The sequence below is a fragment of the Leptonychotes weddellii genome, chromosome 4, assembly GCF_054177405.1.
Source record: "Leptonychotes weddellii isolate Sample4059 chromosome 4, ASM5417740v2, whole genome shotgun sequence".
Taxonomy (NCBI): domain Eukaryota; kingdom Metazoa; phylum Chordata; class Mammalia; order Carnivora; family Phocidae; genus Leptonychotes; species Leptonychotes weddellii.
Genome location: NC_138372.1, coordinates 103416137 through 103441925, shown reverse-complemented (window position 1 = coordinate 103441925; position 25789 = coordinate 103416137). Strand labels below are relative to the sequence as shown.

Genomic DNA, 25789 nt, shown 5'->3' with positions numbered 1-25789 from the left:
TGTTTCACCCCCTACCACCTTCGACAGGAGTGGTTCTCAGCCTTGGCTGCTCACTCAGTCACCTGGGGAGGTTGCAAACCCCTGCTGCCTGGGGCTTACCCCCAGAGATTGTCAACTAGTTGGTCTGGAGTGTGGCCTGGACATCAGGATTTTAAACCTTCAATTGAAAACATCCCGAGGTGATTCTAGTGTGCAGACCAGGTTGAGAATCCCTGCTCTATCAAGTAAAATAATACATTTTTGGCTAAAAACAATGGCATGGAAAGCATCTGGCTAAAAGAAATTGTGGAAGCGAGTTGCCTGATACAATCTGGCCCCTGTCCCCTGACTGTACCCCGTTCCTGTCACCCCCTTGCGCATGATCCCCCAGCCATGCTGATTTTCTTCAGCAAACCAAGCCCTTCTTGCTGCCAGTACAGTCTGTCCCAGATCACTTTCAGCATATTAATGCCGACCAACTTTCTAGCAACAGAATCCATCTCAGCCAAATAATTTCCGGTCGGATTCCCGAGCCTTCTGCTATCACTACCATCCACAGACAAGACTGGGAAGACTGGGTTCATCCTTGTTAAGAAATTAGCAAAGTAAAAGGTAGGCATGTAATTCAAACCCACAACCAAAATATCTTTGCAGAGGATTTCGAAACTTCCTGTGTTAATCCAGAAGATTCTTCTATAATATAATCTCAGTGAAATTAATAACAAAGCAGCCTTTATGTATCCTAACTTAGACTCCTCCATGGGCTTCTCTTTCCTATGCTCTGTAGCTTTATTTTGTACTGTTTTTTCTCATTGGCCCGGTTTTCCAGCCCTTTAATCACTTTCAGTGCATTCCTCCAGAGAGCTCCCCAACTTCTACACGTTCATTTAACCTGCAGGGTTCCAGATTGGGTCTTTAATTACAAATTTAAAAATTATGGCAAGAGCAGAAACATAATAACCTCCTACCGCTTAGTGCTCTGCCTCCTCCTGCCTGCTCCTAAAGAAAATGGTTACTCTGTTTCTGTTGCTTTAGCCATGAATCCAGCTACTCTAAGCCACCCGGTTATAATTATTTTTATCAGTGTGATTATAATTAATAAGAATAACTTAGGGGCACCTGGGTGGTTCAGTTGGTTAAGCGTCTGACTTTGGTTCAGGTCAGGATCTCAGGGTTGTGAGATCGAGCCCTGCGTTGGGCTCCCCGCTGGTGGGGAGTCTGCTTCTCTCTCTGCCTCTCTCCCTCCCCCTGCTTGTGCTCTTTCTCTCTCTCTCTTGCTCTCTCTCTCTCTCAAATGAATAAATAAAACCTTAAAAAAAAAAAGAATAACTATACAGATACTCTGTGCCGAGTACTGTGCTAGAGGATGTCATTTAATTCTCATAGTTATGAATGTAAGCCTTAGGTCCAAGGCCCTAGCTTTGAACTTGCCAGGGCCACAATCAAGCTAGGTCCGACTCAATAATCTATGAGTTTTCACTGCATAATCATTCTGTCCTTAAAACAATTTTCTAATCAGCTTTTCATTGTTTGGAAGTTAGGAAATACACAAGCTGTGGACCAGGAATTCTTTGGTGATAGAAGCCTTTGTTTGAAGACGTCTAATGGTTCCCAACTACAAAGAGGATACTGGTTTCTTGTAGCAATACACTGTTGACATATATTCATTTTTTTTCCTTCCTCAGCTGTGGATTCATAATAGGAACTTAATAAATGCTTGTTGAATGCAAGGTAAGGCCTAAGGGTTTGATTTCTTTTCCTGTATTACATGAAGGAAACTCAGCTGTTAGGCACTTAGCTTCTAATGTACTCATGGCCTTTTACAAGTGTGGTTTTTCTAACCAATTAATTAATAAATCCTTTTTCCCAGCCCTGCCCCCCCCATGCCTAGGCCTGGCCCTCCCTCTCGTTCCATCACGGTTCCCCAGCCTTCTTTGCCTCACAAAAACTTAATAGGGCAATTGGAAATTCGGAAGGGTAAAGCTTTTCCTTTATTCCTGATCTGAATAATCAGGGATAAAATCATGACTTTGAGAAGGCAGTACATATTGTTTTCTGGCATTTATTTGTTTAAGCTGTTTTTAAGATTTTGGTTCTTTCTTCTGTATGATCACAGACTATTGTTAGCTATGCAAGATGTGTTCTGCCTGTTTTGACAGATCTAAACATTCTGAACAAGACACAAGGAGAAGAGACATGTAAACTATCCTGCATACCTAGGTCTCCTGTCTTGGAGGCACTTAAATACCACCTTATTTTCTAGCATGTAAGATGCTTGAGATGGCTGGAAAAAAAAATATTATGATTCCTTAATAACATATAGAAAGCAGAGGGAGAGACACACAGCTTGTTTGTCCCCTTTCCAGCATTCTTATTAGAATTTTGATTTAAGATGCATCTGGAAAATTGGACGGACAACTCCAGACACAACACAGTAAATCTTGTCCTGTGCTAGCATTTTAATAGGAAAGATAGGGTGCCTGGGTGGCTCAGTAGGTTAAGTGTCTGCCTTCAGCTCAGGTCATGATCCCAGGACCCTTGGATGGAGTCCTGCATCAGCTCCCTGCTCAGTGGGGAGTCTGCTTCTCCTGCTCTCTCTGCCCCTTACCCCTGCTCGTGCTCTCTCTCTCTTTCTCAAATAAATAAATAAAATCTTTAAAATAATAAACAAATAAATAGGAAAGATAGCGTGTTTGTGGTAGGCAGCCTCTAAAATGGTCTCCACTGATTCCCACTTCCTGGTCTTCATGTTCTTATATAACGCTCTATCCTTGGATGTGGGCTGGACTTAATGAATAGAATATAGCACATCTGTGATTAGGTTGCAAAAAACTGTGGCTTCCTTCTTGGGTGCTCCCTCTTAGGCCAGTTGCCATGGAGGAAGCCAGCTGTTCCATCATGTGGCAGCTCTACAGAGAGGCCCACAGGGCAAGGGGCCAAGGCTGGCCAACAATCACATGAGTGAGCCTGGAGGCACATACACCCCTCCCCAGCCCAACCCAGTTGAAACTTCAGATGAAACTGTAAGCCACAGCTGACCACTTGACTGTCAGCTCATGAGAGTCCCTGAGACAGAGGAACTCAACTCAGCCATACCCAGATTGCTGTACAACAGTAACTAGGCGATGATAAATATTTGTCGTGTTAAGCCTCTAAATTTTGGGATAATTTATATATGAAGATGCAAAAGCTTTCCCTCTACTAAACTCCAGTTGCATTTTCTGTCCCTTGTCCTTTGTGATAAAATACTAACGCATTCTCCTGTGGCGTTCACCACTTTCTAACCTACATCATAGATGTATGTCATTTCTCCAGCTTGTCTGTAAACTTCTGGGGAACAGAAACTCACAGCTATTGGTTTTTGAATTCTTCTCGTTTCTAGAATAGCAAATGCTGATTAATAAATATGTGAATAAATCTTGCCTTTAATGGCCAAGATGAAGCTGGGTAACTTGATGTTAGACAAGGCTATTTGACCTGCTAATCACTTCCTTGATTCTTCATCTTAACATATTTTAACATATTAATAACTGACTTTCAAGCATCATCTCTGCTGAGATTTCTCCTTCTACTGTAGAAGACACAAAGTTTGAGTAAAAGATGTGGCATCATTATTTCTTTATGGTGTAGGGAATTTATAACATGCAACCATAAATCAAAGTATAATCTTTATTTCTACTATCAAAAAGACAGTTTATGTAAAAATGAGTAATCATGTGAGGGTATATAGAAAACGAGCTTGTCTTCATCAGCAATGTGCAGAAACTGTTACTATAAGCAGCAAGGCAATATTTTCACTTAAAAATTTACTCTTATATTCTTCTACATTAGTTTGGTATTGTTATATTTTAATATGAAACATAACTGGTACAGGAAGGAGAAGAGGGTCACTGAGACTGACTTGGAGAAGTGGAAAGTATGGGTCTGAGATACACTTCTGTCACAGAATATGCCACTCTGGTTATTATGCAAATTGATAGAAATCAGATTGAGTTTTGAAGGACTTGAACAGAAGCAGAGTTTTTTTTTTTTTAAGACTGTTTATGTTAAAGGACATTTAAGGGGTGCTCTTTTGGGGCCATTATACAAGGAACTAATAGGGAAAGAGACTTTAATTAAGTGAAGATTGTCAGAGGAAAGTGAAGATCTGTCATTGTCACAGGATCAATATAGCAACTGACTTTTATCTTCATTTCTTCTCACATAAAGAGGAAACAATTAGTAAAATAATGTCATATATATGATTATTTATAATATTATATGTTAATATATATACATATTCTATATATAATATGCATATTATATGTATATAATATATATACAATTTATAATATATATGTATTATACGATATATACATATGATTTTGGACTAAATATTACTACCTAAAGGAGCTGGAAATGCCAATAAAATGACCCAGGATGAATCTGGTTTCATCTGTCTTCTGATTCCTGCCCTTCTGCTTAGACCATCACTGTCAATGACTTTGTTATCTAACTCAAACATGAGGAGAGTTCTGCTGGTGGCTTAATTACTTTCTCATCAAAGCCACATTGGACAATTTCAGAAATTTCTTTTGTGTCTCCTAGGCCACCTTAAAAGACAAATGATTCTCCTCCTTCGGCTGTGCATCAGAAATAGCAGGAAGTCATTGGTTCAGCCAGCTTTGGTCAGTTTCTTCAGGAGCTGTGTGTGCATGGTGGCAACAGAAGTGTTCCAGAGTCTTCTCACATCCTTAACACGGTTGGTTCTTCCTGAACCAAGATTCTCCCATTCAAATCAGGCTGACTAGGGACAAGGAACTCAATGACTCTTTGTTTCAATTGTTTCAAATATCTTTCTCCAAATGAATTTTTTGAGAGCTTAAAATGTTTCAATTTCATCTGTGTCACATGGTTCCTTGTGAGTCAAGGAAGGGGACAGCATGCATTGGGTGAACAAAGGACATCTGGTACAAATGTTGCAAACAAATGGACCAGAAATCAGGGCCCTGGGTATTAGTCCTGGCTCTGCCATTAGAACTTCATGGATTTTTCATTTTTTAAAATAAGAGAGGTCATTATTTCCCCTTTTACTTAGCGGGGAACTAGGGACTGGGATCTCAGGGTATAGAAAGATAACTTTGGCCATGAAAAGGACTTTGGGAAACATGTGTTGCCCTTCCTATCTCAAATTCATTGAGAGGTGATTTCTTGTTTTCATGGTTGATCGATGAATGCCAGAGCTTGCTAGAGCGCTGGTTCAGAACTCCGTCCACGAATCACCTGGCACCAGCTTCTATTTGTTTTCTACTTCTCAGTGACTGGTCAAGGGATTTATGCATAACTCCCGTGAACTGCCCTGCTGCCCCTTTCTGACTGCCAGCCACAGATCTGAGAGCTTCCTACAGTCTAGAGCCCTGGTGAGATTGTTCAACTGCTTCAAAAAGGTTTCCCGAGGAGCCTCTCTACCTGGTTTTTGGGAGACTAAATGTGAATCTCCTAAGATGAGCATCTTCCAGGGAAGCAGGCTTTTCAGGGAAGCTCCTTCCATGTCCGTGAGCTGACATGTCTTGTCGCTGTCCTTCATGGATGAGTGCAGCCTGAGAGTCATCAGGCAGTTCTGGGACTGGGGGACTTGAGCACCCACTGTGATTGACCGTTACTGCACCTGGGCCATTTCATGACACTGGTAATGGGTTGGCGGTACCCTTTATCATATTCCATTTCACCCAGCTTGAAGACAGTCACTGACTGTCAGAGAAAGGGAGGAGAATGCTGACCTATTTCAGGAGGTTGACCTCATTCCCAGAGCCAAGGGGTATGGTCTTCAGTTTCTAGCTTGCTCTTCCATCTCGCACACAGTGTTAGATCGGCAAGTGGTCCACTGACCAAGAGCTAGTAGAGGTATTCTAACTCCACAACACTCTTAGATTGTCTGAGTCCCCAGATTGAACAATTTTTTTCCTGGAAGAATTCCAATTCTAAAAACTTACTGAGTGCTTTTCTACTATTCTGGGTACAAAATGGAGGAATAATAACAATAAAAAAATCAAAGCACACATTTATGGAACATGTATTATGCCAGGCTCTGTGCTAAGCACTTTACATATATTGTGACATTCAGTCCTCCCAAGAATCTGATGAGGTGGAATCAGTTCTGATCCTCATCTTACACATCAGGAAAGTGATGTGAAAGTTCTTAGGACATTTGTCCAATGATCCAGATCCAGTGGTCCTTCTCCAGAGCCTGGCTTCTTAACCACCACCCAGGATTCAAGAAACTTGCAGTCTCCTTGAAGAAGGCACTGAAGAAACTTCTAGTCTCACTGGGGATGCAAAGAGCTAATATTCAGTATGAGATAAAATTAAATAATTGCTAGATAGTGGTAAAGGCAACATGATGCTGGAGCACAAGGGAGAAAAAGTTGGTTCTGACTCAGGGTATTGCTGGCTGAGGCATGAGCAGAGGATGGACCAAGACACAAAGACCTGGAGGGGTGTGTTGTGTCTCAGGAATGGGAATGCTCAGCACACCAGGAGCGTGTATACTCTGTGGAGGCCTAGGGTAGGAGAATGACCTGGAATACAACCTGGAACAAGGGCATGAGTGGGTTTGAATCCAAAGCAATCATGTGGATTTTATCCTGCAGACCGTAGGTATCAACTTTAAATTTTAGAGAAGAGTGCCTTGAGCCATGCTGTGTTTTAGGTGTTAGTAGTTGGATTCAAGTTGGAGATCAGACAGGGAGGCCTATCAGGGTCCGGGTGAGAGGTGGGAAAGGCTAAAGTAGAGCAGGGACAGGTGGACATGGACATGAGGAGAGGCAGAGTCATGAACTGGAAGGCCTGGTGATGGCTTACACACATATGGCAAGAGCCCCAGTTACCAGCCTGGCTGGAGAAACCTTGGCAAAGACAGGGAGACCTAGGAAGGAGAGGTGGTGGGAGGTGCTTTGGGGCTGGGGATCGTGACCCCAGTGACGGCCTTGGTTCTTGTGCATATGTGAGAGTTCTGCAGCTCACCTACGTGAAAATACCCAAAGTGGGAGCTCGGAGCCCAGGAAGAGATCAGGGCTGGAGTCATTAGTGTAGAGATGCTTGGCAAAATCCCTACCATGGGTGGAGGGGCAAGGAAGGTAGTGGAGCAGGACCTCCCCCAGGGGGCTGCAGAGGAGACCTCGGGGAGGGGAGAAGCAGGTGTCTGAAAGATGCTCCTAGAAGGGGGCTGAGTCAAGACATGGGAAGAGAGACCTTCAAGAAAGAGAACTCTGACAATTTCCATTTCAAAAGTCCGTATTATTTTTTTAAAGGCAAATGATAGAGAGGAGTCAACTAGCATGGCAACCAGAAATAAAGCAATTCTCCATCATCTCCCAGCTCCAGTCAGACTGCTCAACACAATTTATTTCAAACAGATGAAGATGTGTTTCAATGTAGCTGGGAGCAGTCAATTAAAAAGATTAAAGGCAGAAAAGCTACTGCAGCAAAAGTATTTAAGTTTTAGTTTCTTCGGCAGCTGTGCTTTCTCCACTTCTCAGCAATCAGAATTTCCTTGCCCTCTGTTCTCTTTGGCTGTTGGGACTGAAGGAAACTATTTATTTGGCTCCTGCAGGATTTTTTTTTTCTTTTTAAAGAGATCCTATGATCGTAGATTTCCATTATTTCCATTATTTATATTTTGTATATCTTCTAAGCATTTGGCTGCTTTACTTTGTTTAAATCAGTTTAGCATGCTTAAAGAACTCATCCCTTGATCCCCAATTTTTAGCTGAGCAAATCAAAGGTACAGGTTTTCCTGAAATTAAATACCGTAGGTTACACAGCCTCAAAACAACCCGAACTTTTGTTTTATGTTCCATTGACCTCTCCAGACAAATCATGTTTCTATTCTTGTTGATTCATGACATTATACACTCGGAGACTTAAAACCAGAAAGAACTGGGGCACCTGGGTGGCTCAGTCAGTTGAGCGTCTGCCTTCAACTCAGATCATGATCCCGGGATCCTGGGATTGAGCCCCGCATCAGGCTCTCTGCTCATTGGGAAGCCTGCTTCTCCCTCTCCCTCTGCCTACTGCTCTGTCTACTTGTGCTCTCTCTCTGTCAAAAAAATAAATACAATCTTTAACAAAACAAAACTGGAAGGAACTGTGGAAACCATGCTCCACCCCTTCTTTTTACTGACTGAAGCTCACTCTGGCTAAATGACTTACCCAAAGTCCTATGGTCAGAGAATTTCTGGGCATCACCTGTAAAAGCCCCCCAGCTCCCATAGTCGAAGTTTCTTCTCACCTCCTCGCCCAGGCTCAGTCCCACTCCTGACGGGGAAACTTGACTTGGGCAGGAGGAGCTTTGACAAACTCTAGCAGCCAGGTCACTCACACTGGCTGCCAGGTCTGAGATGATGCGTAGCTTGGGCCTCTTCCTGAGAGTAGGCCCAGTTTTGGTGCCTCAGTTTCCATCTGGGTCCTATGTCTAGTATCTTAGTCCCTCCTGGACACCAGAACCTGCTTTTCCCCCCATCTCTGGCTGCACCAGCTCTATCTTTGGGTTTTGGTCAGTGCCTGGCGTCCTGTCCCCTTCCCACAGGCTGGGAGTTTGGACTGCTTGTTTCCCAGCAGCCAAACTTTGTCCACCTGTCAGGAGACCTCAGGGCTCTCTCAGGACCCTTGTGTTCACATCCTCTGGTGGCACTTCTGCCTGATGCCCTGGACTTCTGGCCCCTCTTGTGGCTGTTTGCTTCTCCCACTGGGAGGGGCTGTCCTTGGGGTCCTGCCTTATACCTTGTCTTCCCCATCCTGCTGCAGTCCCCTGGGACATGTTCTGAGACATTACATAGAAGTAGTGCATAGCAAAGCCAGAGCCACTAACTTCTGAGCCAGCATTTTTTTTTTTTTAAAGATTTTATTTATTTATTTGACAGAGAGAGAGATAGTGAGAGCAGGAACACAAGCAGGGGGAGTGGGAGAGCGAGAAGCAGGCTTCCTGCCGAGCAGGGAGCCCGATGTGGGACTCGATCCCAGGACCCTGGGATCATGACCCGAGCCGAAGGCAGACGCCCAACCATCTGAGCCACCCAGGCGCCCCTGAGCCAGCATTTTTTTTTTCATTAAATCATCTTTCTCTTTCATTTCCTATGTGACTTGGGTCTGCCATTGGCCAGCAGTGTACATTTGGGCAAACCCCTCCACTTTTCTGGGCATCATTTCCATTGGATGAAAATTTGGGATGATAATGTTAATTTCCCAGGGTTGCTATGAGGATTAAATGACATAAAAAAGCTTGTGGTGGATACCTGGCCCTTGAAAAGTGTTTTATCTGAACTGAAGGCTGTTTTTTTTTTTGTTTTTACCACTCATCTTTTTTCTACTAATTACCTGCTTTCTCCCTACACTCAATAATGTAATAGGGAGTTTACAACAGGGCTAAGTACTACATTTGTGGATACGTATTGGAGCATCCATATCGATTGAACTCTATCTTGGCTTGCTACTGAAGTAAGTGCTTGCTCATTCATGGCTTTACTTACTAAGCCACTAATCTGGGCAAGTAGTGGGGATGCTCTTGAATGTTGGTATCATGTCTTCAGGTTAGCTACATATGGACAGTGAATAAATATATTAGGAAATGGAATCTGTTGGCTCTATTTCCAAGGTCCCACCAAAGCATTTTCTTGGTCTATTTTTTGTCTTTTAGGAAAGAATGGGCAAAATGATACTATTTTATGAAAGTGTAAAAGCAACAATAAAACTAAAAATCCCATATTAAACAAAATCGAATGAGGCCTTTTGACTAAAATATTTCAAAAGAAGAAGAAGCCCGTGTGGTGCTTGATCTCCTTAGGAACTTCTTAGGAGCTTCTCGAGCACCTGCTGGTGCCTGGCACTCCGTATGTTATCCGGCTTAGTCCTGACAAGAGCCCTGGAAGAGGAGATTTTAAAACTCATTTTGCAAAAAAGGAAACTAAGTCTCATAAAGACTCAGAAACTTACCCAGGGACATAGGAAGTAAGAGATGGAGCTTGAACCCAGGTGCTTTTTCCCTGAAGGCCCACTCTACGCCACGCTCAGATGCTGCCTCTCAGATCAGCAGACCCAAGGACATGAGACAGGGTCCATGAGACTAAGGCTGATAGCTGATGACGATGGGACTATAGGTGACACTGAAGCTATTCTAAGTTACTAATTCTCAAGTGGGACTTTGAAAATCATTTTAATGACCATTATAACCCCATAATCAGATGCCTAGAGTTCCTTTTCCTCCTTTCACATGGTGATGGTTTAAGGGGATGAATAGCAAAAGCTCACCTGGAATCCTGACACTTTCCCATTTTCCCTGGAGACTCCTTCTACCCCTCACCAGGACCTGAACGCTTTTTAAAAGTCCAAGTCCTGTTCACGTGACACTGACCACTTGTGGTCTTTTCTGACTGTGGCCCATGTAGGGAGGGTGTCAAAAGTGACCCATGCCTTTCAGGCTCCCTATGGCTTGAAGTCTTTCTACTTGGGGGTGCTGCAGACACCCCTGGACCTCCTGGGAGCACTTGATCAGTGGTGATGAAAGTGTTTCCAGGTCAGAGAAGCCAAGAGAAGGATAACTGCATTTTGTCATCTTTCTGGTTTCCTGGCTCCAGAATTTTGGACATGGGCAAGTACAAAAAATATGTGGATCCTTTTTGACTAAGAACTACTCTAAGCTATTTGTGTATTTCCAACAAAGTCCTTATTGAATACTTTGGTCAAAATGATTCCATGTCTTCATCCCTGCCCTCTATATTTACTGACTCTCTGAAAAAGGAACAGGAATTAGTAATCAGAGGCTCATTCATTCATTCTCTCATTTATTCCCCCAATAGACATTGAGCGATTTATATAAATCAGATACCATATTACACTTTATACTTCCCATTTCACCCTTCTAACACTGGGTAGGTATTGTGGTCCCCATTTTACAGCTGGGGCAAATTAGCTTCAGAAGTATTGAATAATTTGCCCCAAATCACAATGCTCATGAAAGACGGGGCTGGGATTAAATGCTTGTTGGCACACACACTGACAGAAGTTCCTTAGCAGGAGAGCAGAAAGTAGGTAAGATTTAGTTCTGGGGTCCCTCTCTGAGTTGGAGATATATACATATATATACATATATATATGTAAGTTGTGCCATCATGGGTCTCGCTCTCATCTGCTCAATGATATGGTATCAGCACTGTCTCAGAGAGGGTCTGCGAGGACTGAGGGATGCATGTGCAGTTCTGGGTACCGGATCTGTACAGGTAATGCTCAGAAGTGGTAGTGACTATTGTTTTTTTTATCATTATTTTCAGTACCAAATCCAGAGGCTGGAAGAAAGGATACAATCAGGGAAGCATTTGATTGTCTGCATTACAGTACTAGTTAAATCAATTCTACAAGTCTTATTTACTATCTAGTAAACCCTATCGAAAGGTCATGACTCCAACCAGATGTCCTACACCCAGAGGCAACATCTCATTGCTGAATCGAGGCACAGCTGATCAATTGCAAATTGGTTAAAACCATAAAATCCATGTGCGTTTTAATTACAGTTCAGAACCACATGGCTGTGATGGTATTCATGTTGTGGGGTCCAGATTCTGGTCAGTCCTGGATACGAATGGAAGGGCTCACTTAGAAAGAAAGACACTTGCCACAAAGTAGTAAATGTCTGTTTCCACTGTACATGCTCTCCTTCAGCGAAGGCCCTCAGGACACACCACGGAAGGGGCAGCAGTGCCATTATTATTGTAAAATGACTCCATTTTGAATAAGTCATGCTGTTCTTGGACTAAGATTGTGCCTCTGAACCCACCTCCTTGTCCAAATATCCTGGAATAACCATAATCCAAAATGAAAGGATTTGCAAACAGAAGAGCATGAAGAGTGTGTGGGTCATCAGCACCTTCTGTGGATTCCTCGCTAGCTCATCAGGGCCTGCTGAGTCCTTCCCAGAGTCAAATGCTTTACAAGTCATGAGTCATAAAGCTTTTCCCTCTTAACTTGTTGCTACATAATTGATGGAATCTTGGAAGCAAGGAGGCAATGACATGCTGACATCTTTCAGCTCTCCTTACCATAAAAAAAGGACTTGTAAGTTTCAGGAAGCAAATAGCAGAGCCAGCTAGCTGTGCCTTCCTGATGACAGTTGCCATCATAACGGTCATTTCAACTTTTTCAGGGGGCAAATCCCAGCACGGGCAATGGCTTTACTGCCTCCTGTGATTAAGCTCCCTTGTCCTTCCTCTTACCCCTCTCTTGGCTTGCCCCGCTGGGCTGTCGGGACTAATTCACAGCTACATACGTGGGATCTGACCATTACAACAGTGACGGTTTGACTTCAAAAGAGGATCAGGGAGTTTCTCCTGTGGTCCGGAGAGTGTCAGGAAAACCAGAATACCACTGGTATTTCAGGCAAACAGCTCTTCCTTCTCACAAAGGAGAGAAAGGCTCTAAAAAAAAAACATCTAAATCACCCAGTGTATTAAGGCATCAAATTCTTGCACAAATTGTAACAGACATTTTTTTCGTTGTGGAAAGACAAGAGATTTTGCGAAGATGTCAAATTGCATAAAGCCACAGCACAACACGGCATCAGAGATGTAATTTGTGCTTGTCGCTTTGTGAAGCAGGAAGGCAAGAAGGCATTAATATAGCCCTTGAGTGAAGTGGATCCAAACACAGTTTATTCTCTGCCATGATTAGCAGGTGAATGGCTTGCAAGAGTTATTGCCATTCTTTTCCCCCCTAGATATCTACTTTTCCCCCCTCATCTACAGTGCAGCCAGCAAGACAGGCAGGAATCAAGAGCTGTATATATTAAGAGCTTTGGTCAAAGCCTTACTGTTGAGAAATGAGTTGTGCTTGGACTGAGGCAGTTCAGGCCAATGAAATGTGTAGCTTGTTGTGTTTTAATGGCAAAATTTAAAATAACGACAGGATTAGGAAGATAAATGGACACGGAGGCATTTCTGTAGTTAGCATGGAAATGAATGTGTGTTTACTTCATCTTTCTTCAGGCAGGAAGCTCCTGGGGAATGACTCTACACAAGACAGAAGACAACAGGGTTTGCTGTTCATTATGGTTGCTAAATAGGACTTCAGGTTAATTTCTCTGGTCTCTAATCATGGAACAAAGGGATTGTGCTCTAAATATGTATATATGTATGTATGCATGCATGTATCTATCTATCATCTATCTACCTATCATCTATCTATTATCTATCTATCTATCTATCTATCTATCATCTATCTATTCTATCATCTATCATCATCATCTATCACCTATCATTTATCTACCCATCATCTTTCTATATCAGTTTCTACATATATATCATTTAACCATCCTAAAGTTAATAACTACCAATAGAAAGAGGGTTAATATTTTGAAATAATATAAAGATACTATAAAACATATTTAAGGTAATCAAGTATACACACACACACACACACACACACAAACATTCCTATACACTCTTTCAGAAACGACTCCAGGGACTACTCTGTGCTCTTCTCTTTCTTCAAGCCTGCAGCAGGCTGGGTCAAGGGCATCAAGGGGCCCTGGAAGAGTGAGTAATAAAGGGTGGTGTTGACATCCAGGGGGGAGCAGAGCAGTTAGGTGGGCGTGGGCAGTCTCTAACTTCTGAGATGGGACACTTGCCAGGCCTCTGCAGTGAACCCCATACAGCTTTTCACTTGGGGGAACAAAACCAGAGTTCCTAATGACCTAATGGTGCTTACTATATGTTTTATGGATGAGCAAGGGAGAAAGGCAGGAGAAGAGAGAGAGAAAGAAGAAAGATGGTAGGGGAGACGCTAGGTGGAAACCCTGGTATAGAGTCTGTTGTGAGCCCTCAGAAGATGGGTCTCAAAAAGCAACTTGACCTCCATGGTTTTGTTATAATGTACATTCCGTACAGACTTGCCAGAGTCATACATGGTGGTGAGACCAATGGAAACTCAACCTTTTAATTACTTAATTGCTGGCCATAAAGTGATGGCTGACTGCCAAAAGGCTAATGCTTGTCTGTGACAGGGTGACATTTTTCTAAAGTCAGTCTATTGATTTTTTATTTGTCCCTCACTGGCGGTTGTTCATAGTTTGAACAAGTCACCTCTAATTTACTTATCTTATTTAAATTATAAATTGTTCTCACATAAGCAGCCTAGCTATAAAGCCAGAAAATGTTAAAAAGTTAAGACAACTATTAAAAGCCCAAATAATAGATAAGAGATCATTTTGGATCTTAAAGGCAAATTTTGCAAAGTTAATGGAAACTGTACTTCAAAAAAGATATACATAGGAATCTTGAAATGCTCAAAGCTGGTATGAAATCTTATTTTAAAACATGAATAAAATTTATACTAAAAAAGCTGAATATAAAGAAAAAATACCCTATTATAAAAATGATGTTCAATATATTCTGTAGGGGCGCCATATGGCCTCAGGTGCCACAACCAGCAAATCAGCACCTTGATATTTGAGAAGCCTCTAGATGCCAACATAGTGTTTTAGGATAGAAGCCAAGCCCGGGCCTGCCCTTACCCTTTCTAATTCTCATTTGTGATGCTCCTGACCTTGCGCCAAGCAGGAGGGGTCTGTTTTCCTGACCTTGACTGGGCCACCTGAGTCTGACTGGCCGGACTAGCCTCCCTTCTCATCTGCTGAATTTCCCTTCTGGGTCCTCACCTCCATTCATCTGGCTCCAGCTTGTTAACCTGACTCTGGGCCCTGTCTGCTTTCTTTGCTTGAAGCTTCAGTTTGATGATCATTATCCTGAATGCTACCTGACTCTCCTCACCCCACTGAAGGGAAAAAGCAGGTGGTGCCTGCTGTCTCGCCTCATGACTTATGAAGGTTCATATTTTCACAGCGAAAATTAAAAGTAGCACTTTGTAGTAAATGCCTCTCATCATTTTGAATGCAAGGGGCAGAAATTGTTATTTGGAGGTTGGGTCTTATGGCTGGGTCAATCTGGTATGGGTGGACCCGTGCATGGTCTCTCACGGTGTGGGACCCCACTTTCTAAGAAGCACAGCTTTCTTAGAGTACCATGAGTACCATGTTACTCTTTCGGGCCCACATCAGCAAATGAGAAATCATCTCCTCCTTAGAGGAAGCCTTAACCTTGAGATCCTTAAGGCAAGGTTTCTAAGACCTATATGCACAATAGTTCATGGTCTAAGTGACAGGCTTGCTTTGGTGAAGGGAGTTCCAGAGCAACACAGCCAGGGGAGCTTCATAGGGTAGACCCAACCTCCACTCCCCACGCAGAAAGGTGTGCCGGAGTACAGTGATTCTTAAAGCATGGTCCGGAGACCCCTTGGGGCCCTGATGCCCTTCCAGGAGGTCTTTGAGGTTAAAAGCTGTTTTCAAAATAACACTAAGACATTTTCCATTCTTCTCATGAGTTATCCAGTGGAGTTTTCTAGAGGCTACGTGGTGATACTGCAACAGATTGAATACAGAAGAAGATGTAAGAATCTATTAGCCAGACATCTAAGAGATTTGCAAACATGTAAAACAATGTCGTCTCCATTAGCTTTTTTGTTTTAAATCCTAATGTCATGTTTCATGAGATAGACTATTTTTGTCAACATGTAATATTAATTTAATTATTGTTCATTATTAATTAATGCATGTACATTTAAAATTGTTCTCAATTTTAATTTCTAAAATTATATATATATATCCCACAGACAAAGACCTTTTGGGGTTCCTCAGTAATGTTAGAGAGTATAAAGTGGTCCCGATAACAAAAAGCCTGCTCACTCTGTGCTTTGGGATACCAGATGGTAGGAGATGGACCATTTCACTCGCAAAGGGAGCCGCCCTCAGGATGGCCACAATAAATGCCAGCTCAGCTGGTATATCCTCTCAGCTGCAGGTGGATCAAGTGGAGCACAAAGCATCTAATGGACGCCTACAATAGGTGGGGAGTAGAGCATTCATGACGCTTCCCACGTCTCTGCAGGTGGCCCCTGGTCCTCAGCTGCTCATGCAGATCCTGTGCTTTCCTGGGGCAGATACCAGGCACGGATCTAATCAAGTGCCTACCTGCATGGAAAGGCACAGTAGCCGTGAGCCCACGGGTTGGGAGCTCGGTGTGTGAGGCTGGGTTGCTGCATCACCCACTGTGTCCTCTGCTGTCTGCCTTTAAGACTGTGTTCTCCAAGTCTTTCTCTGGGCGATTCCACATGGTGCTCAGGCCTTCACCAGTCACCTTGGAGAGAGGGTCTCACAAGACCCTCACAAAATAGCTCAGCACATAGGCAGGCAACCTTGGGAACACAATGTTGAATGGGAAATGCAAGGCATGATTACTCCAGGTTTAGAAAGCAATATGCGAATACATCCAAGTTCTATTTCGTTCAGGAAACCATAGCTTACCCAGCTTGCAGAACTCTGGATCTTTTGCTTCACTGGTGGAAAGGAAACTTCTCCGGATTTGGATAGACCATGGATTTGGAAGCGTGGGGAGAATCTGACTTGGCTGTGGATCCTCATCTGTGTTACTGTTGTCCCTCTGCTTCAACCCTGCTCTGACCCCCAGGAACATCCAGCAGGGCTGCTTCCTTTGGCCTTGTTTCATGACCTCAAAGAGAAAATGACCCCACAGGGACTGTGTGTGCCTCATGGTCCCTGTATCATTAAGGTGACATTTCTCCAAGTGTGGTTTAGTGATCTACCTCAGACAAGCTGCATCAGAATGATCATGGTGGGGAGGTGTATTTACAAGGCCCTATGATGGTTTTTAGATTACCCAAATTTAAGAATCATTGCATAATAATATTATATATTTTCATATTGTGACCTTGATTTAGAAGAAGTTTTTTTTTTTTTTTATTTAGAAGAAGTTTTAAGAGCACACTTTCAGGAGCCTATGGCTGGGGTCTCATTTGGGTGTTTTCACAGGAGATTCCAGAGAAGTGTATAGCTGATAACTGGGATTAGGGAGAAAGTAAAGGTTTTGGGGGTGCATCGAGTTGAAACTCAGTTATGAATAGGATATCAGAAACTGGAATTGGGGAAGTGTGGGAAATCTAGGTCTGAACTAGATTTCTTTTTCTTTTCTTTTCTTTCTTTTTTTTTTTTTTTTACCATTTCTTAAAGAAATGATATCAGGCTGGTCACTTCTACGGGATGGGAAGCAAGATGCCAGTGGCTGAATCTAAGGAGTGGGATGAAAATTTGAGGCAGCCTGTCACGGGCTAGAGAATTCAGGTCTAGGAAAGTTCTTTGCTGCTCCTGTTGGTTCCTTCAGGATCTGAAACCTGTAATTTGGAAAGCTGACCTATGGGTTGGCTGTATTCTCCGAAATTATTTCCTCTTCACTTTCTTTCAGTGTTTATAGGTGTTTGAGACTTCCAGCCTATCTGAACTGTGCCAAGGACAAAGGTACAGATGAAGTCTTAACTGTCCCCAAGTGTGAGTTTTTATGAGAGCCTAGCATATGCTTGGTAGGTGTGGGACAATGGGAAAACCCAACAGGGTAGGAGTAAACTGGAGACACCAAACCTCTTTGATGTCCCCCTCCCAGAGCCCTGTGTGTGCTGGGCTGCTCCTGTCTTGGCAGGTGTGTGCTTTATATCCTTACAGCCTCGCCATGGCTCCTTAGGCTTCTCCCTCTCTCTTCTGTTCTTGTGTTCACTCTGCTTTCCCAGCCCTCTGCCCAGGAAGAAGATACCATCCTTCTGATGGACCCGTGGCTGTCAACCAGTCAAGCTCCCTGCTCCCAGGTAGATTGACAGGAAAGAGCACCCATGTTAGACAACAGTGTGAACAATTTCCTTCTCAAGGACAACTGGGATTACATATTTGGATTCCTGTCTGTGCCCTGATTCTAAGATCTCAAGGTCTTAAGTGCATTTCTACGTATTTTAAGGGTGGGCGTGGGAATAAGAACATGCATTTTCAAATGACAGACAGAAATAGCAAGAGAGGTTTAATAAAATCAGGTAAAAATCAAGACTACAGGGCCTATTCTGTTCACAGAGTGAACCTGTAACGTAAGAGCTATCATTGGGAAGAAGTTAACTCGCAAACCTATTGTTTAGCTACTGACTTGTTCCAGAAAAAGTGGCTATAAATACTATTTGTACTTTAGGCTGAATCGTATCTTTTTCCTTTTAGTTCTTTCTGCCTCCTTCCATGTCAGACATCCATCTTCCATACACATGGACAATAATGCGTGTAGAAAATGCTAGGCCTTGAAAGTCTGAAGTGGCTATGCCAGAGAGTCCTGTTAGGATACATGTTGTGGGAAGTCCAAGTTCACTACTATGAAGTCAGGGACACAAAGCAGACTCCAATTCTACTCTGAATAAATCTCTTTCCTTGAGGTAAACCAAGACAACAAGCCAGTAACTTACCAATTCTAGAAAACCTTTGTTGGTCGTAGAAAAATGGGAAATATAGTGCTTTTTTGTACTAAAGTATTGCCATGATGCATAATAAAATTTTAAATTTATTGTGAAACTCAAAGGTGCATGAACTTTTATTGAAAAGAGTTGCTGTTTCTATTAAGCCTCAAATACACCAAAACATTATTTTTTTCAGATCATAATATTTGAAGGCAACAAGAAGCTTTAAGACTCTCTCATGAAAGGGTCGCCCTGGCTGCCCTTCAGTGAATTTTCCAACAAGTTTAACTTGGCCTTAAAATTTTAAATATAAATGTCTTCAGGTTGCCAACAAACCCTATTTCCTTACCACCTTGTCTTTTCACTCATTTCTAGTTTCTTGTCTCCTCTTGATGGTTATATGATGCTAGGTATTTTTCCCAGTGTCTTCATTTGAAAGATGAAGCCCAGAGTGGTTTGCCTACAGCCCTAGAGAGTCCTCATATCCAAGCAAAGATTACACCCCATCCTCCACCACTTCCACTGTATGTTCTTTCATCACGATGCCAACTTGCTTTAATTTGTTTAATCCAAACAACAAAGAACAAAGGTTTTCTGATGCATTTTTACACAGCATGCCATTTCGGACTGATACAGAAATTTACAAAGACTTAAAATGACATCTGTGGAAAGACGGTGCTGGACCAAATCTAAACAATCTCTAAAAAGGGAGCTTCCTGCCACGGATCAGCTTTCACTTGCTCCCTAATCTGGCCAAGTAGGGGCAGGGAGAAGAACGTGGTGGCCAGTGGAAGTCATTGTCACCTTCCTTTCTGCAGCAGCTCTGGTGTGGGGTGGCTGGCCCAGTTTCTAGGTGGGGGGGGTCAGCATCACTCCTGGGCTTGAGAAAGGGGTATGTGTGTGAATGCGCATGCATGTGTGTGTAGTGGGGTGGAATGGCAGGAAGGAGTCTCCAGAGATGAGAAGAAAATAGTGTTTCATTAATGGCACAGCCCTGAGAATGGCAAAGTCACAGCCCACTAACCACAGTATTGATCATGCTCTCCCTGGCCAGTCCATCAGCTACCTCTTACTTTCAGGTCACAGGTTTCCAAACCCAAGCTAACCCCCCACAGAGAGAGATGCTTATTTTAGCGTCAGCGTACTGCTCAGAGATGGGAGCTGACAGCATTTTGAATGCAGCCATGTGAAGGCCTCTGGCTTTTCCACGGAGATGACCCAGTAGAGCCAAGAATTACTGTGGCAAGAGAAAGTTTAAGTGCGACCTGCGTTATTTACAGACATGCAGTGCCTGGCAGAGTTTAAGTGAACGTCCACACAATTCACTTCCTAAAAATGTTTCCTTTGTAATTAAGAAGATAACTGAAGCACAAAGTTACTTTTGTTCTGAGTTATCTAGAATATAACCTTGTTTCTCATTTTGTATGTACAGACACAGAATTAGGTGAAACAGTCATAGAGAAATGATGGGGAAATACCGTCAAAAAGACAGAATTTGAAAATTAACCTACATTTCCTTTATCTCATACTGTTTTGTGGCTGGCAATACGCAAACTACTCCCTACTGAAAATAAAAGGTAACAATAGTAATTGTCAGATGGTGGAAAATATATTCAAAGAGACTTCTTAGTAGTTTTATGCTCCACTTACAAATGACATGAGTACAACTCAGCCCATTGTAACAGCTGGAAAATCCAAAGTAAATACACATCAATTCTTTAAAGCAGAAGTATAGTTATTGAAGTACAGTTAAACTTCACTAATTTATTTCAAAAAGCCATGGCTGGAAAGGGGATGTGAACACACACATGTGCTTTCAGGATATAGTCCTTGTTAAAAAAATTAACAGAACAGGTTCAGTTTTGCTTTTGGTCGCCACCCTAAAGTCAATATCCAGGAGTGAGGGGTGAAGATGCACCAGGGGCGGATGCTGGCCTTACGGATGACCGTAAAGCAGGTGAAACCTTTCTCCAGGCCCATCGCCTGTGCTGTTCTTATTCTCTCCTCCCTGGGGCTCTGGTGACATTACTCTCTTTCCTTTGGCCAGCTGAGGCTCTCAGACTGACCCCCAATTGCCCCAAATTTTCCACAACATTGATTTCATCCCTTGCAAGAGACCTGCCCCCTGCCCTTTATCCCAACAAAATTTTTGCAAGGTATCTGCTTCGCCCAAGTGATAAACCAGTGAAAATGAGGTATAGATTTGCTGCTGTGGATTTTCTCCAGCCAAGCAGCACATGCATTTCAAAAGAGGCCTTGAATCCTTTAAGAATTGAGTAATATAAAAATGGTCAGCACTCTATCAGGGTCAGGGGGAAAATATTTTGTGAAGGCCAGTTTTCTCCACTGTCCCTTAAGTCACATTCTTACAGTGCTGCATGCTTTCCGCAAAAACCTGAGGTAGGAAGGATTGATCTGAATATACTGTTTACAAACTATCCTGACTGGGTCTTTGTCCTCATCTCCTGCTTCTCCAGCAAAAAGTGACTACCTTGGAGCACTAAGGGCCAGGCCACGCTTCCCTCCAAAACCTGCCCGGGATTCCCATTGGCTACTAAATGAGTTCCAAACTCCTGTTCTATCCTTCCAGATGTGCTCATTCTAGAAGACGGAGCCTGTCCTGCTTTCCTGGCCTCTTGATTGATTGCACCCTGGCACAAATCCCATGATCTCATGGTATCCCGCTATGGATTTCTCAAACACCTGAACTTTTCTACTTCATGGTCACACCCTTCCTTGGCCTGGAGCCTCTCCCTGTCTATTCTCTTCGTGATCTACCACATTCATATTTGCAGATTTAGCTCACCTACTCCTTTCTCCATGGAAGTAGAACATGAGCCCTTATGTGCCCAACAGGAGCTCCCATTCATCTATCACACTGTTCCTTGGTGGTACTCCATGGAAAGAGATGCTTATAACTGAGAAACTTTCTCAGTGATTCCTAACTTTCCTTTCCTTGCCCTCAGATCACCTCATAAAGCTCCTCAGGCGATGTGATACCTCCCTGAGCTGGAGAGGCTGCACGCCTCAGCTTTGATTTCCCCGGGAGGGCTCATCAGCCCAGTACTCGTTATCCAACACATCATAACTACACCACTTCATAGGGCAGTAAAATATTACTAATAAATTGACCAATTATACAATTAGCTCCCCTTAATCATGCCTCCCTGGTTAATCCTAGCATCTCTTTTGGTGGAATCTCTCAGTCAGTCTTGCTGATTTTTGGAAGGCAAAATCCAAAAATGATTATGAAGTGAAGGTGAAAAGCTAGCGAGTTTCATGATGAAGGGTGATGAAGCGGATGCTGGGGAATTCTGAATCACAGGCAAGACAAACGCGTGTCAGCAAATGAAGACTAGGTAATTGAGGAATAGCAAATCAAAAATGATAATTAATGACATGATAGGTGTTTCTAGAGAGAATAATTTGAAGAGAACTGATTAAGAGATGCTTAAGGGAAAGCTGGTGGAACCTGTGTGTTCTTATAACTCTCTTTATGATCCCGCTATGAAAGTCAAACAGGAAGTGAAAGGTATTATGTCATGCTGTTATGTAATTTGTTTGGTAAGATTATGCCCACACCCTCCAGCACCACGTGTAACTTTGTTCTATGAATCGGCGCATGGTGTAAATGTAAACTATGTCTTGTTAAAATAAAATGAAACAAATTTATTTTCATGATGTTTGGTTTTATTTTGTAAGATGAAGACTTAATATTTTATTTTATTCTTTTAAAGATTTTATTTGTTATTTGACTGAGAGAGAGAGAGCGCATGCACAGAGAAGCAGGCAGAGGGAGAGGGAGAAGCAGGCTGCCTGTAGAGCAGAGAGCCTGATGTGGGGCTCGATTCCGGGACCCTGAGATCGTGACCTGAGCTGAAGGCAGACGCTTAACCGACTGAGCTACCCAGGTGCCCCAAGACTTAATGTTTTAGATCTTTATCTTTTCTAGGAAGTTTTGGCCCTTATTTATGAGAGCTATTTGAATTTGTCCTTTTCTGGTATCAGTTTTCTTCAAATAGTAAGCACCTCCTATAGTTACTTGGCAGGAAACATCTTGCCGGCATAAACCCTGTCTTCATTCTTATATTTACGGTATGCAGTCCATATTAAAGGGAGACTGAATGAAGGGGAAGCTAGTTAAAATGAATAGTGAATGTAAAAGTTAGGTTGGTTTTCTTTGCTTGGAAGGGTGCTGAGAATGGGATTCTCTTAGGCTTAAGAAAAGAAGCCTTGCCTTCCATAACCTTGGCTACCAAATAAAGAAAAGGACACTTTTTTAATGTCTATTTCTTACATTTGTTGTATGTTACCAGTTAAAATTCCTCATAGTCAGCAGCTCCTGGGTGGCTCAGTCAGTTGAGCATCCAACTCTTGGTTTTGGTTCAGGTCATGATCTTAGGGTCATGAGATTTAGCCTACATTGGACTCTGCACGCAGCAGGGAGTCTGCTGGAGATTCTCTCTCTCCTTCTCCCTCTGCCCTTCCCCCGACTCGTGCACATGCACGACCGTCCACGCATGCAAGCTCTTTCTCTCTCTCTCTAAAAATAAATAAATAAATCTTAAATAAAATAAATTCTTCATGGTCAGGATCTGTGTTGTGTTCTGAATATTTGTGTTCCTGCTAAATCCATATGTTGAAAACCTAATGCTCTATGTGATGGTATTAGCTTAAGGTAGGGCCTTTGGGAGGTACTTAGGTCATGAGGGTGGAGCCCTCATGAATGGGATTATTGCCTTATAAGAAAGGCTCCAGAGAGCTCACTAGGCTCTTCTATCATGTGAGAACACAGCCAGAATGGGCTGGCTATGAATCAGGAAGGGGACCCTCACCAGAGAATGTGACCATGCCTGTGCCTTGATCTTGAACTTCCAGCCTCTAGAACTGTGAGAAATAAGTTTCTGTTGTCTATAAGCTACCCATTCTGTGGTATTTTGTCACAGCAGACCAAAGGGACTAAGACAGTCTACTTTGTTTTAATCTTCACTGTGCCAGCAATGCATTATTCTATATGTAGGACAGAAGATGCTCCAGGCGGTGACTAACTTGCTTGGGCAAAAGGGAATTACTCAGGTAAGCTCATGGGCACAATCTCAAGATTTGAGAAAGGACAGAGAATTCTAGTTCTTATTTATTTACTTGGGAAAAGGAGGTATCTACATTTTATGGTTGGTGCATTAGGATAGCTCAATCTCTTTGAAAGGAATGTTTGTTTCTCATTACCAACCCAACTTCTATGCTTTGAATTTTTACCTGAAACTAGTAGCCAGCTTGAAGACTTCCAACCATGACTTCATTGCCAGGTGTAGGTGTTCTCTATAACTGGGCTGATTATTGCACATAGCCAAATGGGCCGAATTGCTCCAAGGTTTATATGCACCATAAAATAAGATGTTTTCTTAATATTTTACTAGGGAAAAATTCAAACAAAACCAAAGTGGAAAGACTAGTATAGTGTCTACATATTCATCACATAGCTTCAACTATTCTTAATACTTTGCCACATTTGCTTCCTGTTACTCTCCCTTCCTTTCTTTTCTTTCTTCCTTAAGAAGTGTATTCTATTCATTTATCATTCCATCCTCACTTCCGAAAAAATCAAGATCAGTTATGCTTTAGAAAACCCATGTTTTAGAATTTTCTGCCTGATTCCTTGTAATGTTATTTACCTTGATTACAGTTTTGCTCTTTTCTGGAGAGGAGGTGTCAATGTGTCCTTCATATTGCATCATTTTATGAGACGCACAATGTCTGTTGTCCTGCTTTCCATGATGCTAAGACAGTCTGATCTCTACATTATGAAATTTCCCACCTTCATCAAATGGTTTCATCCTTAATGATCTTTACTGAACCTATTTTCTTTGGTTTCAAAATGATGATTTTTCTTTTTCTTTTTTTTTTAAAGGATTTTCTTTACTTATTTGCCAGAGAGAGATAGAGAGAGACAAGAGAGAGAGAGCACAAGCAGGAGGAGTGGCAGGCTCCCCGCTGAGCAAGGAGCCTGATGCGAGATTATCCTAGGACCCTGGGATCATGACCTGAGCTGAAGGCAGATGCTTAACCAACTGAGCCACCCAGGCGTCCCTCAAAATGATGATTTTTCTAATTTTATCATTCTTTTCAGATTTATTAACTGAGATTCTTTTCGAACAAAACTTTTCCTTTATCAGTTGGGGCCACTTGATTACCCTGAAATGCAATTCTTACAGGAAAGGCAAGATAAACACTCAATTCTTTATTTTTTATTGCCAACTTTTAGTGTAAGAAGTTGGCATCCTAGTTATTTACCAGGTGTTTAATATGGTTTTTCTCTCCTTTGGGCCTCTTCTCTTTTATTTGTGACTATCAATTCAAACATTTAAAAATATATGTTAATGCATTTCAATTACATTCATTATTATTTTAATTAAAATTGTCTTATCTTTTGTCAATGGAAGCCCCTTCATGTTGGATTTGGTTTCCATTTAATATGACCTGAGATTCCTTGGTAACTTCTTTCCCTTCTGGGACAACAGGATACTCCAGGCTCATCTTGCATATTTCCACCTGGACTGGAATCGGCCATCTCTCCAAGGAATTCCCTTTGGTAAGAAATGATATTTAGACTTGACAGTCAGAGCTTTTGGTATGTTAACTGCACTTGGGTTTTTATTTATCTTATTCTTTTTTAGAGAACATATATGTGAAGCATACATTTTTGAAAGAAGTCATGAGCTCATACTGATCTGTCAAGTAACATGCTTTTTACTTATCTTCTTTCATTTTATATTTATAACTCTTTTCTTTTACACTTGATAGTCTTGCTTCTTGACAGCATTAATGTAATTATGTTTTCATCATTCTGCACCCTCTATAAGATAGTTTCAAAAGGACTGGTAATAACAGGACAACTACAGATTTGACTATTAATGTTTCAGATTTCTTTGCAGTTCTACTTTTCTGTAGACTATGTTCCAGTAAGTGTAGCCAAAATACTGTTTTAAAGACATTTGAAATAAATCTTTTCTTTGTAGTTGTTATTAACTTGGCCTATGGATGGATTCATTCATATACTTATTTTTATTTTTTTAGGTATTTTTGTTATTTTATGCTATATTATTTTCAAAGTCAAATCTCTATCACAAAGTACATGTACAAATCACACATACTTTTCAAATTTTATAGTTTCTAACAATATATCCTGGAAATTGCTCCAATTAGAACATAGTTTAATTTTTCCTCTTATTTTATTTTTTTAGCTTTACAACAGAATTCCTTTTATTTAAAAAATACTTAAATCACTATCCCACAAAATGTTCAGAAACACAGGTAACTATAGAAAGTCAATGTGCATATACTGCTTTTATTATTATAATTATGGTTGTTAGCTGAATGAGAACAAATAATAGCTAAAAAGTTTTCAAATGATAGAAAAACACATTTGGGTAAGTTATGACACAATTTTTTGAGTACG

The 25789-nt window shown here is 41.9% G+C and overlaps 1 protein-coding gene across 2 annotated transcripts in view; it reads right to left on the bottom strand.

Moving 5' to 3' along the window:
- Nucleotides 1-25789, bottom strand: part of XKR4 (XK related 4) — a 417069-nt gene that overhangs the window by 110874 nt on the left and 280406 nt on the right. The window lies entirely within an intron of this gene.